We start from the raw sequence: 13,231 nt of genomic DNA, 5'->3' as shown, positions 1-13,231 counted from the left end.
GAGATGAAATGAACGCGGAAGCAACACGCGTGAACACAAAGCACTTTTCCGACTGTTAATTAACGTTCTTTACAAAGGGATATTTTCATGAATTTCGTATATTATTCGTTTTTATCGTTCTATATTAATATGTTTTATGTGACTGAGCTGGCGGTGGGGTATTTTTGAGTAAACAATTATTCAAACAAGGCTTTGTTGTTTCTACCACAGTACCGACTTATTTTCAAAGTTAAGGTACGGTACTGAAGGTTTTTAGTGGCGGTAGGACATCTTGTGAGTCCGCGCAGGTAGGTACCACCACCGCGCCTGTTTCTGCCGTGAAGCAGGAATGCGTTTCGGTTTGAAGGGCGGGGCAGTCGCTGTACTGTCAAAACTGAGACTAAGAACTGATGTCTCAAGGTGAGTGGCGGCATTTACGTCGTAGATGTCTATGGGCTCCGATAACCACTAAACACCGGGTGGGCCGTGAGCTCGTCCATCTAAGCAATAAAAAAAACGCCGTTATCCCAACAGAGTACTTGGCTTCTGCAGCGGATTGACTGCTGAATTTGTCTGGAACTGGATAAATACGACCAATGCCCTGCTAGTCACGATCTACAAGCACGTTTTCTTTTGTTGATAATAAATAACATCCCTCTCGTACCATTAGTATTTACCTACGCTAGAAAAAAATACTGCTATATGTAACCCATTTATTAACACTAGTGATCCCCCAATACTCGAAATTCGACTATAATTACTACTAATTTAAACTATAACTTTGACAATTATTACGGTTCTATTGTCATAGACTATTAAACTTCTATAATCACAGATGTCGCCAAGACTACAACTATAGACAAATAAAGACAAACAATAGTAAATACTAATTTATTCTCAATTTGACCACAGAAATTAAACAATAAACAAAACAGTATAAATGCGTGGGTGTGTGTGTGTGTGTGTGTGTGTGTGTGTGTGTGTGTGTGTGCGTGTGTGTGTGTTTGTGTCAAATACAAGGTAGTGTGTGTAATGTTTGTTTTATTAATTTAATGTACATATTTTTAAGCATAATTTAAAAAAAATATTAGCATTCTGCACTCCTCTATATTCTCTATAAGTCAGGGAAATTTCATACTTCTCCGTCCGCGCAATTTTCGTAAAAATGGGTACAAAAATTATCTTGCATCATATTGCTTCACATATATTAATATATAGATGTTCCTACTTAACAGTAAATTGACTACCCGGAAAATCGCTTGAGCTCCACCATTACTCTCATATCCTACTAATGAAAATATATTTGAAAAACTTCAGTAGAATTTGTTTGTAAAATTTTCACATATCAACGCCACGAATAATTCAATGTAAAACACTCGATAATTCATTGCATATTCATTTGGGGTTATAATATAGGACTAAAGAGAAGCGGCTAACAATAGCGATTTAATAAATTGTACTTAAAATAATATCCAGGACTTCCATTTTATCTATTATCTGGTTGATGTGTCTGAATCAGCAAAAATAGTCCACTGTTTTTCCACACTTTGTGCTATATGTATTTCAGCTATATAGCGGTGTTTAATGATTTTGAGGTAATTGCCCATGTAATGGACCAGTGGGTGAAAAACATAGCTGGATAAAAAAATAAGTCCTATAATACTCAGAGAACGCTGTTGCCCATTCTCCGATGAATCTCTTGGTCGCTTTTACGTCACCCGCGGGAAGAGATGGGGTGGTGCTAGACAGACACAGCCGATCCGATAATACCTCATGACAGTCCCAATGAAGCGCGGCCAAGATCCGCAGGCTGATATAAAAATAAGTTCTTATTCAAGTACCTATTGCTAATATTGCTAATAATAATATTTATTCAAGCCTCTTAAAAACAAACACGTACAAGAATTCTTAACACTAGTATAATAATATACATGGCTTTCTTATGAGGTATACAATAACAATATTCTCTGACTTTTATGCTAGGAAAACCTGTGTCACAAAAGTCAGTGGTTCAGTGCTAGGTCACCAGGTAAGTAAGTTAACCAGGAAGAGTGATCTATGAGACCTATTCACATATTATGTTCGAAGCCAATCTGTGGGTATTTGATTTTTTACCACGGCAACACGGGTCGCGGCAAACCGTTTTCCGGCAAATCGTTTTGACGATGCCTTCGCGACTTGACATCTGTCACTTTGGCTTGCTTCTCGAACGGGACGGTACCCTCACGTGTGACGGTCTACGCTACGGTTTGCATTATCACTAATCCTTATCCATTCCTGCCCTAAAGCCTTCTCCCTAAGTGACACGGCGTGAGTCGACGAGGTCGTCGGTTCCGGTGAGTGATTAGACGATATTTTGTTAAAATAATACATACGGCGCCGCGGAGCCCTAGGCTGCCACGAGGGCGCTGGGTTCGGATTGAACATATTATACCCTAGTTACTATCCCTCTGAGTTATACAACCGCGGAGTCCCATTGTGCCTTTTTATTGAATTTCGACCTTATTTTTAAAACTAGCCACATTCAACGTGTTTCCCGCATAACCGTTATAACACTGTTTGCACGCTTGAATTTTTCCCCAACGTATTTCCAATTCTAGAACTTTCTCGTACATTTTGAATATTCAAATTTAGTTATCGCAGTTCTAATTTCGAAACGTCCGTTATTCCGATGAATGAATTTATAAGTTCGTTATCTTAGTTAGGAATTAGTCGATCGAGAAAAACATTTTGTGCGGAATTAAATTATACATAGTTACGATAAAAAAGATTTTAGTATTGGATCGGTTGGAACCTTTGGGTCTGCGGAGGGACTTCGCTTCTCTCTGCATTTTGTACCGCATGTTCCATGGGGAGTGCTCTGAGGAATTATTTGAGATGATTCCATCATCTCGTTTCTACTATCGCACCGCCCGCCACCGGAGTAGAGTTCATCCATACTACCTGGAGCCACTGCGTTCATCCACAGTACGTTTCCAGAGGTCTTTTTTATGACTATGGAATAAGCTTCACTCCACGGTGTTTCCCGAGCGCTATGACATGTCCTTCTTCAAATGAGGCTTGTGCAGAGTACTAAGCGGTAGGCAGCGGCTTGGCTCTGCCCCTGGCATTGCTGAAGTCCATGGGCGACGGTAACCACTCACCATCAGGGGAGCCGTGTGTTCGTCTACCTACATGGGCAATAGCCCATTAGGCCATTATTAAAATAAATAAAATAAAACTCCATTTTCTATGATCGTTTCTATTTATGCTCCGTAATAAATGCTTCGCTTTTACCCCTTTGCCTTTTTATGAGTTATGTCTCATTCGAGGTTCGGACGTTGGTTGTTGAGCGACAGGAGGTTTTAGTCGGTTCGACTCCGACATGCCCCGCCCGCCATCCCCAGTGATGGCAGCGGATCGGCTGTGCCTGCGGCATTGCTGAGCTATGGTAACCAATTACCAATAGACGAACCGTATACTCGACTCCCTACAATGGCTATAAAAACATTATAAATAAATAAAAACATAAAAGCAACGCGTTCAGTACCACCACGAGTTAAACGAAATATATTAATGGAGTATTTATGGCAATTTTTTTTTATTGCTTAGATGGGTGGACGAGCTCACAGCCCACATGGTGTTAAGTGGTTACTGGAGCCCATAGACAGCCACGACGTAAATGCGCCACCACCTTGAGATATAAGTTCTAAGGTCTCACGTATAGTTACAACGGCTGCCCCACCCTTCAAACCGAAACGCATTACTGCTTCACGGCAGAAATAGGCAGGGTGGTGGTACCCACCCGCGCGGACTCACAAGAGGTCCTACCACCATTAATTACGCAAATTACAATTTTGCGGGTTTCATTTTTATTACACGATGTTATTCCTTCACCGTGGAAGTCAATCGTAAACATTTGTTAAGTACGTATTTCATTAGAAAAATTGGTACCCGCCTGAGATTCGAACACCGGTGCATCGCTCAACACGAATGTACCGGACGTCTTATCCGTTAGGCCACGACGACTTCACTTAGTATTTTCCACTACAACAATAATAACTAGAAAAACAATAAACTTTTTTCTTCTTTTTTTGTGGTGGTGGGTAGACGAGCTCACAGCCCACCTGGTGTTAAGTGGTTACTGGAGTCCATAGACATCTATGACGTAAATGCGCCACCCACCTTGAGATATAAGTTCTAAGGTCTCACGTATAGTTACAACGGCTGCCCCACCCTTCAAACCGAACCGCATTACTGCTTCACGGCAGAAATAGGCTTCCTTTCGCGTCCCGACAGTTATTGTCCCGGTGAATGTCCCCCTCGTGTGGTTGAAGGCGTTCTCCACCTCAGTTCAATTTCAAATCTTAAATAATCATCGTGACTTTTCTTCGTGTAATTACATTGTAAGGCCGAAGTTTGTTTTATGCGCTTAATGTCGATGACATGCTCCCTGATTGAATATTAGCAGATTAGGTTCATTGTATTCACGTCATTCTTGTTAGTCTCACCGCTTCTAGACTCTTCGTTCTACTATAATTTCAATTGTTTAGTCACATTATATGGCGTTGTCCATGGATCCTGTTAACCGCTTATCTTCATCTGTATTTTCAGTTCAGTTCAGCTAGTCCAGCTACATAGATATCATCATGAACACATTCCATTGATCTTTTCTTGTCTTTTCCTGCCTTTGTATCCATCCAGGTGCAAATTCATCCATTCTTGTATTCTAATTATGGTTATTCTTCTCTTCATATGACGACATATTCAGTCTCCTATCTTTGCCCTTCCTGTGATACATTTTTATCCATTTGCCTAACTCTACCATCTACCTATATAGGATAAATTTATAAAATCTGCAGGTAAATTAACTAGTCTCACACGAACCAATCACATAATTACCGGTTCATCGTAAGGCGTATTAGGAAACGGACGTTGTCAGAGGTTTTGGCGGCATTAAGTGCGGATTCGAGTAACTTTTAACGACCAGATAAGTTGTGAACTGACACGTTGCTATCAGTACCAATAAAACCATCAAAATCATTACGAGAAATACGCTAAAGGAAGTCGATATAAAAATCGAATAAAACACATGAACATTGAACGCGTAGAACAAACCGGCTTGTTTATGTTTGCGTATTTTCTTCGAAATTGTAACGACATGAGGGAAACAAGCCGCGGGAGTTCGAAAGGTAAAACCAATTTGTGTGTTGAACTGCGTAAACATGCAGGTCACGAGCGAGGCTTACTTTAAACGGTCACAAATCAAAGACACTTGTGAATGAGCTCCGCGTTTACTTTACTCATATCAGGGCACTAAGTATAAGACCTTTCTTATTTTTGAGAGATTACTAGAGGCCTTTCTAGTTTTACCATGACAGGTGGGCGAGCAAGGAGGGGCCCGATTTGCTAACAGCGACCCAAGAGTCGTTATGGCCTAAAGGATAGGACGTCCGGTGCATTCGTGTTGAGCGATGCACCGGTGTTCGAATTCCAGGCGGGTACTAACTTTTCTAATGAAATACGTACTTAACAAATGTTCACGATTGACTTCCACGGTGAAGGAATAACATCGTGTAATCAAAATCAAAACCCGCAAAATTATAATTTGCGTAATTACTGGTGGTGGGACCTGTTGTGAGTGCGTGGGTAGGTACGTCCATCCTGCCTATTTCTCCCGTGAAGCAGTAATGCGTTTCGGTTTGAAGGGTGGGGCAGCTGTTGTAACTATACTGAGACCTTAGAACTTATATCTCAAGGTGGGTGGCGCATTTACTTTGTAAATATCTATGGGCTCCAGTAACCACTTAGCACCAGGTGGGCTGTGTGCTCGTCCACACATCTAAGCAATTTAAAAAAATGAGTAGCTGCTTCACGAATGAATCTACTACCTACCGGATCGGAATCCTACAAAACCTCAAAAACTTCCTCAAAACAAAAACAGCCCTGTTCATTTATTCAAATCGAAACTAGATACTTCGGAAGATAGTATCGGTTGAGAGTTTAAAATTCGCAATCGCAATTACTCGAGAAATCATATCGGTTCTGCATAAACGTAATTTGAGTTGGCAATTTGTAATACAGCCGCCCGGCCGGTCTCCGTGCGGTCTCCATCGCGATGTCTGAGGCTTGCGAGCCATAGTTTGCGGGATCGATTTACTCAATGACGCTATGAACGAATAGTGAATATTGCATTATCGATGTATCTAACGCTACACTGTCATCAATTTTATAAGTAATCGTGGTGGGACATGTAAATTGTCCCACCATGGGAGCGTTGATTAGTTAAGTATATTTATATATAAGGTATTTTGTACGGTATTGCGAGCGCGGTCACGGAAGCTCTTCCTAATCCATGCATCAGCTCGCTGAGTTTCTCGCCGGATCTTCTCAGCGGTCGCGATTCCGTTCCGGTAGTAGATTCATTCGCGAAGCAATTGCTCTTGAGTTGTTAGGTCTCCTTTGGAGGCGCTCGGGCAGCTGTTAGCAAATCCCGCCCCTCCTGGCTGAACCTTTGCTCGCCCACCTGTCCTGGTGAAACTGGAAAGGCCTCCGGGCTACCAGAAAATATTCAATCACAAAAAAAAAAGCTCTTTATTCGCGAGGTATATGTTACGTACATAAATATGCCGCGAATATGTGAAATATTCAACTCGAACTATTTAACGCACTATCAGGGAATGCTTTTTAATCGAACATTAAATACTAATCTTGTGGTAGGACCCTTGTGAGTCCGCACGGGTAGGTACCACCACCCTGCCCTGGAGCAGTAATGCGTTTCGGCTTGAAGCGTGGGGCAGCCGTTGTAACCATACTGAGACCTTAGAACTTATATCTCAAGGTAGGTGGCGCATTTACGTTGTAGATGTCTATGGGCTCCAGTAACCACTTAACACCAGGTGGGCTGTGAGCTCGTCCACACAGCTAAGCAATAAAAAATTATATAATAATAATTTAACGTAGGTATATTTTCATAAAAGTATATGCTTCGTAAGGTTTAAAATTAACAGCGACTCTTATGGAAAATGTACATTTGTAAAACGTAATAATAATACTTGGTATAACCGCCTACTAGAACGCTTCGCGCCAAATGCGATATTCGATATTCAAATGTTCTGACGTTTAAATTAGAGGCGGTCTATTGATTTGAGTATTTAATAGACGACCGGGTTGCCAGCTACGTGAATATTGTTCCTACTATAATTAGAATTTACATATTTTATCATAATTTAAAACGTCCGTTCAATGTAGTTCTGTTATTATATTTGAAGTGAATGAATCATAAATATTAAGCGTTTTATGCTAAAAACGCTTAATTTTTTTTGTGACAGTGGCTAACTATATATCTAAGTTAAATTATTTTAAAAATTATCTAAAATAATTTCTGAGTAATTGGGGTTGTAGTAGTTTTATTTTAAAAGTCACGTAATTTTTTAAAGAACACTATTACATTATCAGAACACCATAACGCCTTCAAAAATCTTGTTCTTAACAGTCCCTTTAACGGGAATGTCAATAAAATTATGTTCTCATCAAATATCAATATAATAAATTGTATAAGCGATATCACGTATAGAATATTATTCAATCACACCTCAGCACGTAAATATGCAATTTTCTATAAAATCTTATAAATTCCCTCCCTCAATAAATATGGCTACCGACATCATGAAGGAAGAAAACAGTAAGACATTTTAAACTTATTATTTTGATTTAAAAATGCATTTAGGTAGCAGTAATATACGGTTATTTTGCCATAGATTATTATCGATCAGAGATTCCTACCTTTATGGACCAGCTATTCATTTTTTTTTTATTGCTTAGATGGATGGACGAGCTCACAGCCCACCTGGTGTTAAGTGGTTACTGGAGCCCATAGACATCTACAACGTAAATGCGCCACCCACCTCGAGATATAAGTTCTAAGGTCTCAGTATAGTTACAACGGCTACCCCACCCTTCGAACCGAAACGCATTACTGCTTCACGGCGGAAATAGGCGGGGTGGTGGTACCTACCCGTGCGAACTCACAAGAGGTCTAACCACCAGTGAAAAAACCATTTTTTTCTACAGCAATGTTTGATCGGGCTACAGTCGTGATGTAAAACACTGTGACTTAAAAATATAAAATTTAATTTATTGACACTCGTACAATCTCATTCTGCACGTTTTTTACTCCATGATAAAAATCCGACTTAAGCCTTTAGACATTTTTTTAGCCTAGCGGTTATAAATTGTAATACCTTAATTTTAATTTAGGACTATTATTTATTAACATTTTTATACGCGAAACACGCAACTTTACAAAAGCGAAAACATACAAGTGTGCTTCGAATTTACGACGGAACAGTGCGATTGACACCACACATCCATAATAGCATGCATGCATATCGACGCTTGAAAGGCAAACGTGACTAAACGACAATGCATGAACTTTACAGTAGACTGATTTAAAGTTGAAATACCTGAAAAAAATTCTATTTTAACGAATCTAGCTGTAGGATTGAAATGATTTTAATAGACCTAGAAATATGTTTTTTTTGCGCATCGAATATGGTTATTGCCTATCATTTATGTACAAAGTAGTTATTGTCGCTTAGTCACGTTTGCGTTTGAAGCGTCGATATGTTACATACTGTTCTCCGTACGCGATAGATCCGATAACCGTTCGAATTTCAAACGTTATTGCAACGATCATCGTTTCGGAATACGTATTCGATTGTTGCAAGTTACGATACCGATTCATTCGGAATCGTTTATACATTTATACGGAACAAAGGATTTTTACGTAATTGATTTCATATCGATGCTATTTTTGTAGTTTTTTTTTTTTTTTCAATGAAATAATTACGTCAGCTCGCTTGAATTAGAATTATTTAAAGTTACTTAATCTAAAAAAAAGTCTTATCCGTATATCAAAATCTTTCAAAATTTCGAAATTTAATTTTTTTTTTTTTATTGCTTAGATGTGTAGACGAGCTCACAGCCCACCTGGTATTAAGTGGTTACTGGAGCCCATAGACATCTACAACGTAAAATGCGCCACACACCTTGAGATATAGTTCTAAGGTCTCAGAATAGTCACAACGGCTGCCCGACCATTCAAACCGAATAAAAGAAAATTTCAACATCACAACTCGACTTCGCCATCATCTGCCGCGGTAAATACATTACGCATACAAAATGATCACATTACCTACATTTTGGTGGGACATCTGTAATCCAGCCTAGGACAATGGAAATACACGTTTTAGACTCGATGCGTCAGTCTGGATCTAGAAGCTAGATATGTTAAGTGATTGCCTGTATATCTTTTAGGATTTCCATCGAGACAAAGAGATACGTTCGATCGATATTTTCTGAAAGAAAAGCTTTAGCATAGCTTAATCGACGAGACTTTCAACTTGGTAATTTCGTTTGCTGATAAGCTACCTTAAATTAAGTACTCACTAGTTATTAAATAAGTTGATGCTATTACGACCGGTGGATGATGGGCATGAGATACAGGTAGCGCCTGATGTCCGGAGTCATCCGTTTCTGTCAATTATTAACCTTGAGTGCACACCAAAAGGATGACTATTGCGACGCAAAAAATTTTTCATTACGGGTCCCAAGCAGGTAGAATAAATTTTAAACACTTAACTATCACGTATTCAAGAACGACTCATAATAACTCATAATGGAATGATAACTATATAAATAAATTGTAGTGCAAAAGCTACTGTATAAACACTTAGTCATCGTCTTGAAAAATATCACAATCTATACTTCTATACTATCTATACTAATATTATAAAGAGGAAAGATTTGTTTGTTTGTTTGTTTCGAATAGGCTCCGAAACTACTGGACCGATTTGAAAAATTCATTTCCCATTAGAAGCCGACATTGTCCCTGATGAACATAGGCTACTTTTATTTAATTTTTTTTTTTTTTTTTTTGGTTTCATGTGTGTTTTAATGTTTCCGAAGCGAAGCGAGGGCGGGTCGCTAGTTCAATATACAGTTATTATACTGTACGTACTCCTTGATAGATGGTGTTACTAGTTTTTTGAAACGCGCTATGGTTATAAAATACTTTAATATAAAAACGTATATCCAAATAACTTATAATAGCCGAAGGGATTTCTGGGCGGATTTTCTCAGTGAGTCGCAATTCCGATTCCGTAAATTCAGCGAAGCACTGCTCTTGCTAGGGCTGGTGTTATTAAATTCGCCAAACTGAGCCCCGAGAGCTCATCTGTCCTAACCTCACCTTCGGTGAACCTAATATAAGCCCTCTCGAGGTTAATAGGACAGGTAGGAAAAAAGCATCTATATATTAATACGTGATTTTTTAGAAATATGACTAAAAAATACATTAAATCAATAAAAAAAAACATTACACGCGCTACCATGTATTTGACGCAACACGCATGCATACTATTTATTTATTGTCAAACTTTTGTTCTTGACGTCTGTGGCCAAATTGAGAATAGGTTAAATATTGTTTGTCTTTATTATTATAATATTTTTCTATAGTATATTGTTGGCGTAATTTGTGATTATAGACGTATAATAGTCTTTGAAAATAGAATCATAATAGTGTACAAACTTACAATTTCAATTAATTATAGTCGAATGTCGACTACTGCGGGACCACTGGTATAATATAATACTTAAAAACGCATGAACAAAATAGGGTGCACAATCAGTTTTGATCAGTTGAGATTGAGTTCCGTACTCTGGTAATCTGTTGCGTGTTGTAGTAAATGAGCTTGAATTGTATTTATTGTTTTGAGATATTTATTTGTCCCTATATGACAAATTAAAGACTCAATATAAAAGCGATGCGTCGCTCTTGCCGAAATAGTGTCATGGCGACGTCACTCGCAGACATTTTGACGTTCAGAAATTAAACATAACCACTTAAAACCAAGTAAACTTTGAGCTTGCCTTATACAACAGCTCTGCTATAAGCGACTATTTAAAGTTCCATTTAAAACGTAAATTTCTGTGAGTCACTCACTTATCATAGAGGTGGCACGCTGACCCGCTTCTTTCTGTACTATACATACTCTTTGTTCGTATCAATACTTTCATGTGTGATTCACGTGTGAATCATAGGTAAATACTTGCTTCACGTGTGTTCGTTGAATTGGGATCCGGAGAAGAGGCTAAATGAACGGATGCAACTATGGCGTAGGTACTTACAGTCCTTTGAGCTCAAAGGCACGATTGGACCAACAGATTTGATGCTGGTACCAACAAACATGTTCATAATGGTTTTCGGAAAGACCAAATAGAAAAACAATAAATCAAGTAATAAAATCCTTAAAGTATACAAGTCCACGAGCTGTGAACTACAAATAAGTGTGGTCAAAAAGCTCATTAAAATTTATTCGATACTTGCCTTGCGCCAATAACTTTAGGTGATGGTAAGGTATGTTACGAGAGTGCACAGGTGGGTATATGACCATACTGCCTATTTCTGGAAGTTTGTCGAATGACTTTTTTCTATAGCGGAGTCCATTTAGTCCACCGGAGTCCACAGGCGACGCAACATTAATGGTACCACATATTATTATATACGGTCGAGGTCTTAGTTGTATTGTATAACGGCTATCTCATCTTATAAACCGGAACTCATGACTGATTCGCTGCAGAAAAGGCGTTGGTACCGACCCGCCTCTTATCTCGAAAAAAGATAATTTGAATTTAAAATCCTCCACATCAGTGCACTAGTCGATACGGCAAACCAAAAATTTTAACACACACATGTGATCCATTGGACATACCAATTTCACATTTTATTTTGTTCTTTGTTTAAGCAATGTGTTGAAAAAACCCTGAACTTAATTCTCAATACTAAATTCTCGTTATGTATGTTAGTACATATAATGAATCACCGACGCAACTCTTGTTGAGAAAATCAGCAAGCGTTTCCACTGGCTTAGGCTGTGCGCTCTACTGGAAGAAGATTGAAATAATATCAAATTTCATTGGATATCACACCAAAACATAATTCAGCGAAGTCGCAGATTTCATTACAAACATTGAATTGTAATTCAATTTTAACGGCCCTCTTTACCTCACATTAAATATTATACCCGAAAATGTTATTCGTGCATAACTCAAATTTCCTTCACGTACGGCTGGAGAATTCATAATGCTTTCAATACATTTGTACTCACTGGAAGGCTGAACTATAGCGAAATCGTGTAGGCTTGTCAGTCGATATACCGTTGATTAAACGGTATTTAGCGTAATCCTCGCGTATTCCGAGTAATTAAGATTTTCCTAGCTACCACAAAAAGTCTTTGCCGTAAGCAAAGGTTTGGCTGTACCTTTGGTATCGCTAATGTGCACAAAGAGAGGTAGAGCATAACACTCGTTTGTGAGTGATGCATACGGATTCCTACGCCAAAATGTTTGGGTTTAATAAAAAGTAGTTTGGGGAGGAAATAGTTAGATAAGCTACAGTATGGTAAGTTCTAAGTGAATGAGAATATCACTGTTAATGTCGATCCGGGAGTCTATGGTCTCAACTATGAGAATGCCATCAGGCACCTTGATCTGGTTGGCTATTCTACCATTCAAACTAGAGCGCCCGATTATTTTACAACACGAAGGACTCACTACACATTTCACCACCTCTAACAAGACTTACCGCTCATGAACACGATTCATTTTTACTAAATGGTTTTACTTCAACCAAAATTCATAAGGTTTCGCTTAAAACTTATACCCGAAAGGTTAAAAACATAATTTTTATCGGGTATCAAACATTTATAGTGTGGCTTCACTTAAAAGGCGATTGTTTTAAGGAGTTTAACCAGTGAAACCTTGATATATTCATGCATGTTATTTGTTTAGGAAGGTTTATTATTCTTGCCAAAGAAAAGTCACAATGGGTTATCGAAGATATTCAGATGGTTACAATTAGAGCTCACGATAAACCAGCTGACGGCCTTGTGAGTTTGCAGCCCATAGAAATCACAATATGTCCAATTTAACTTGAGACAAGTTAAAGTCTCATCCTAATGGCTGATCTACAAAAACCGAACCCTATAAGTGCTAAGCGTCGAAGTCGGCAGGATGATGGTACTCAATAGCCTAGGGTAATACGGTATTAGGTACCATCATCTCTTTCATAACAGTTCCTATTAGAAATATTTGAGGTAGATATTAAGACATGTAAAAATAATGGTATGAATGGTATGGACATGTAATGAGACGAAATGACAATGAGGTTGTTAAGAGAGTTTTAACTATGAGTGTGGAAGGCTTTAGAGGA

The 13,231-nt window shown here is 38.6% G+C and overlaps 1 protein-coding gene across 2 annotated transcripts in view; it reads left to right on the top strand.

The window, feature by feature from the left end:
* LOC114253462 (uncharacterized) overlaps positions 1-13,231 on the top strand; it is a 562,226-nt gene that overhangs the window by 480,257 nt on the left and 68,738 nt on the right. The window lies entirely within an intron of this gene.

Source organism: Bombyx mandarina, chromosome A1, assembly GCF_030267445.1.
Source record: "Bombyx mandarina strain Sakado chromosome A1, ASM3026744v2".
Lineage (NCBI taxonomy): Eukaryota > Metazoa > Arthropoda > Insecta > Lepidoptera > Bombycidae > Bombyx > Bombyx mandarina.
The sequence above is the reverse complement of the archived record's forward strand: the minus strand, read 5'-3'. Positions and strand labels throughout refer to the sequence as shown.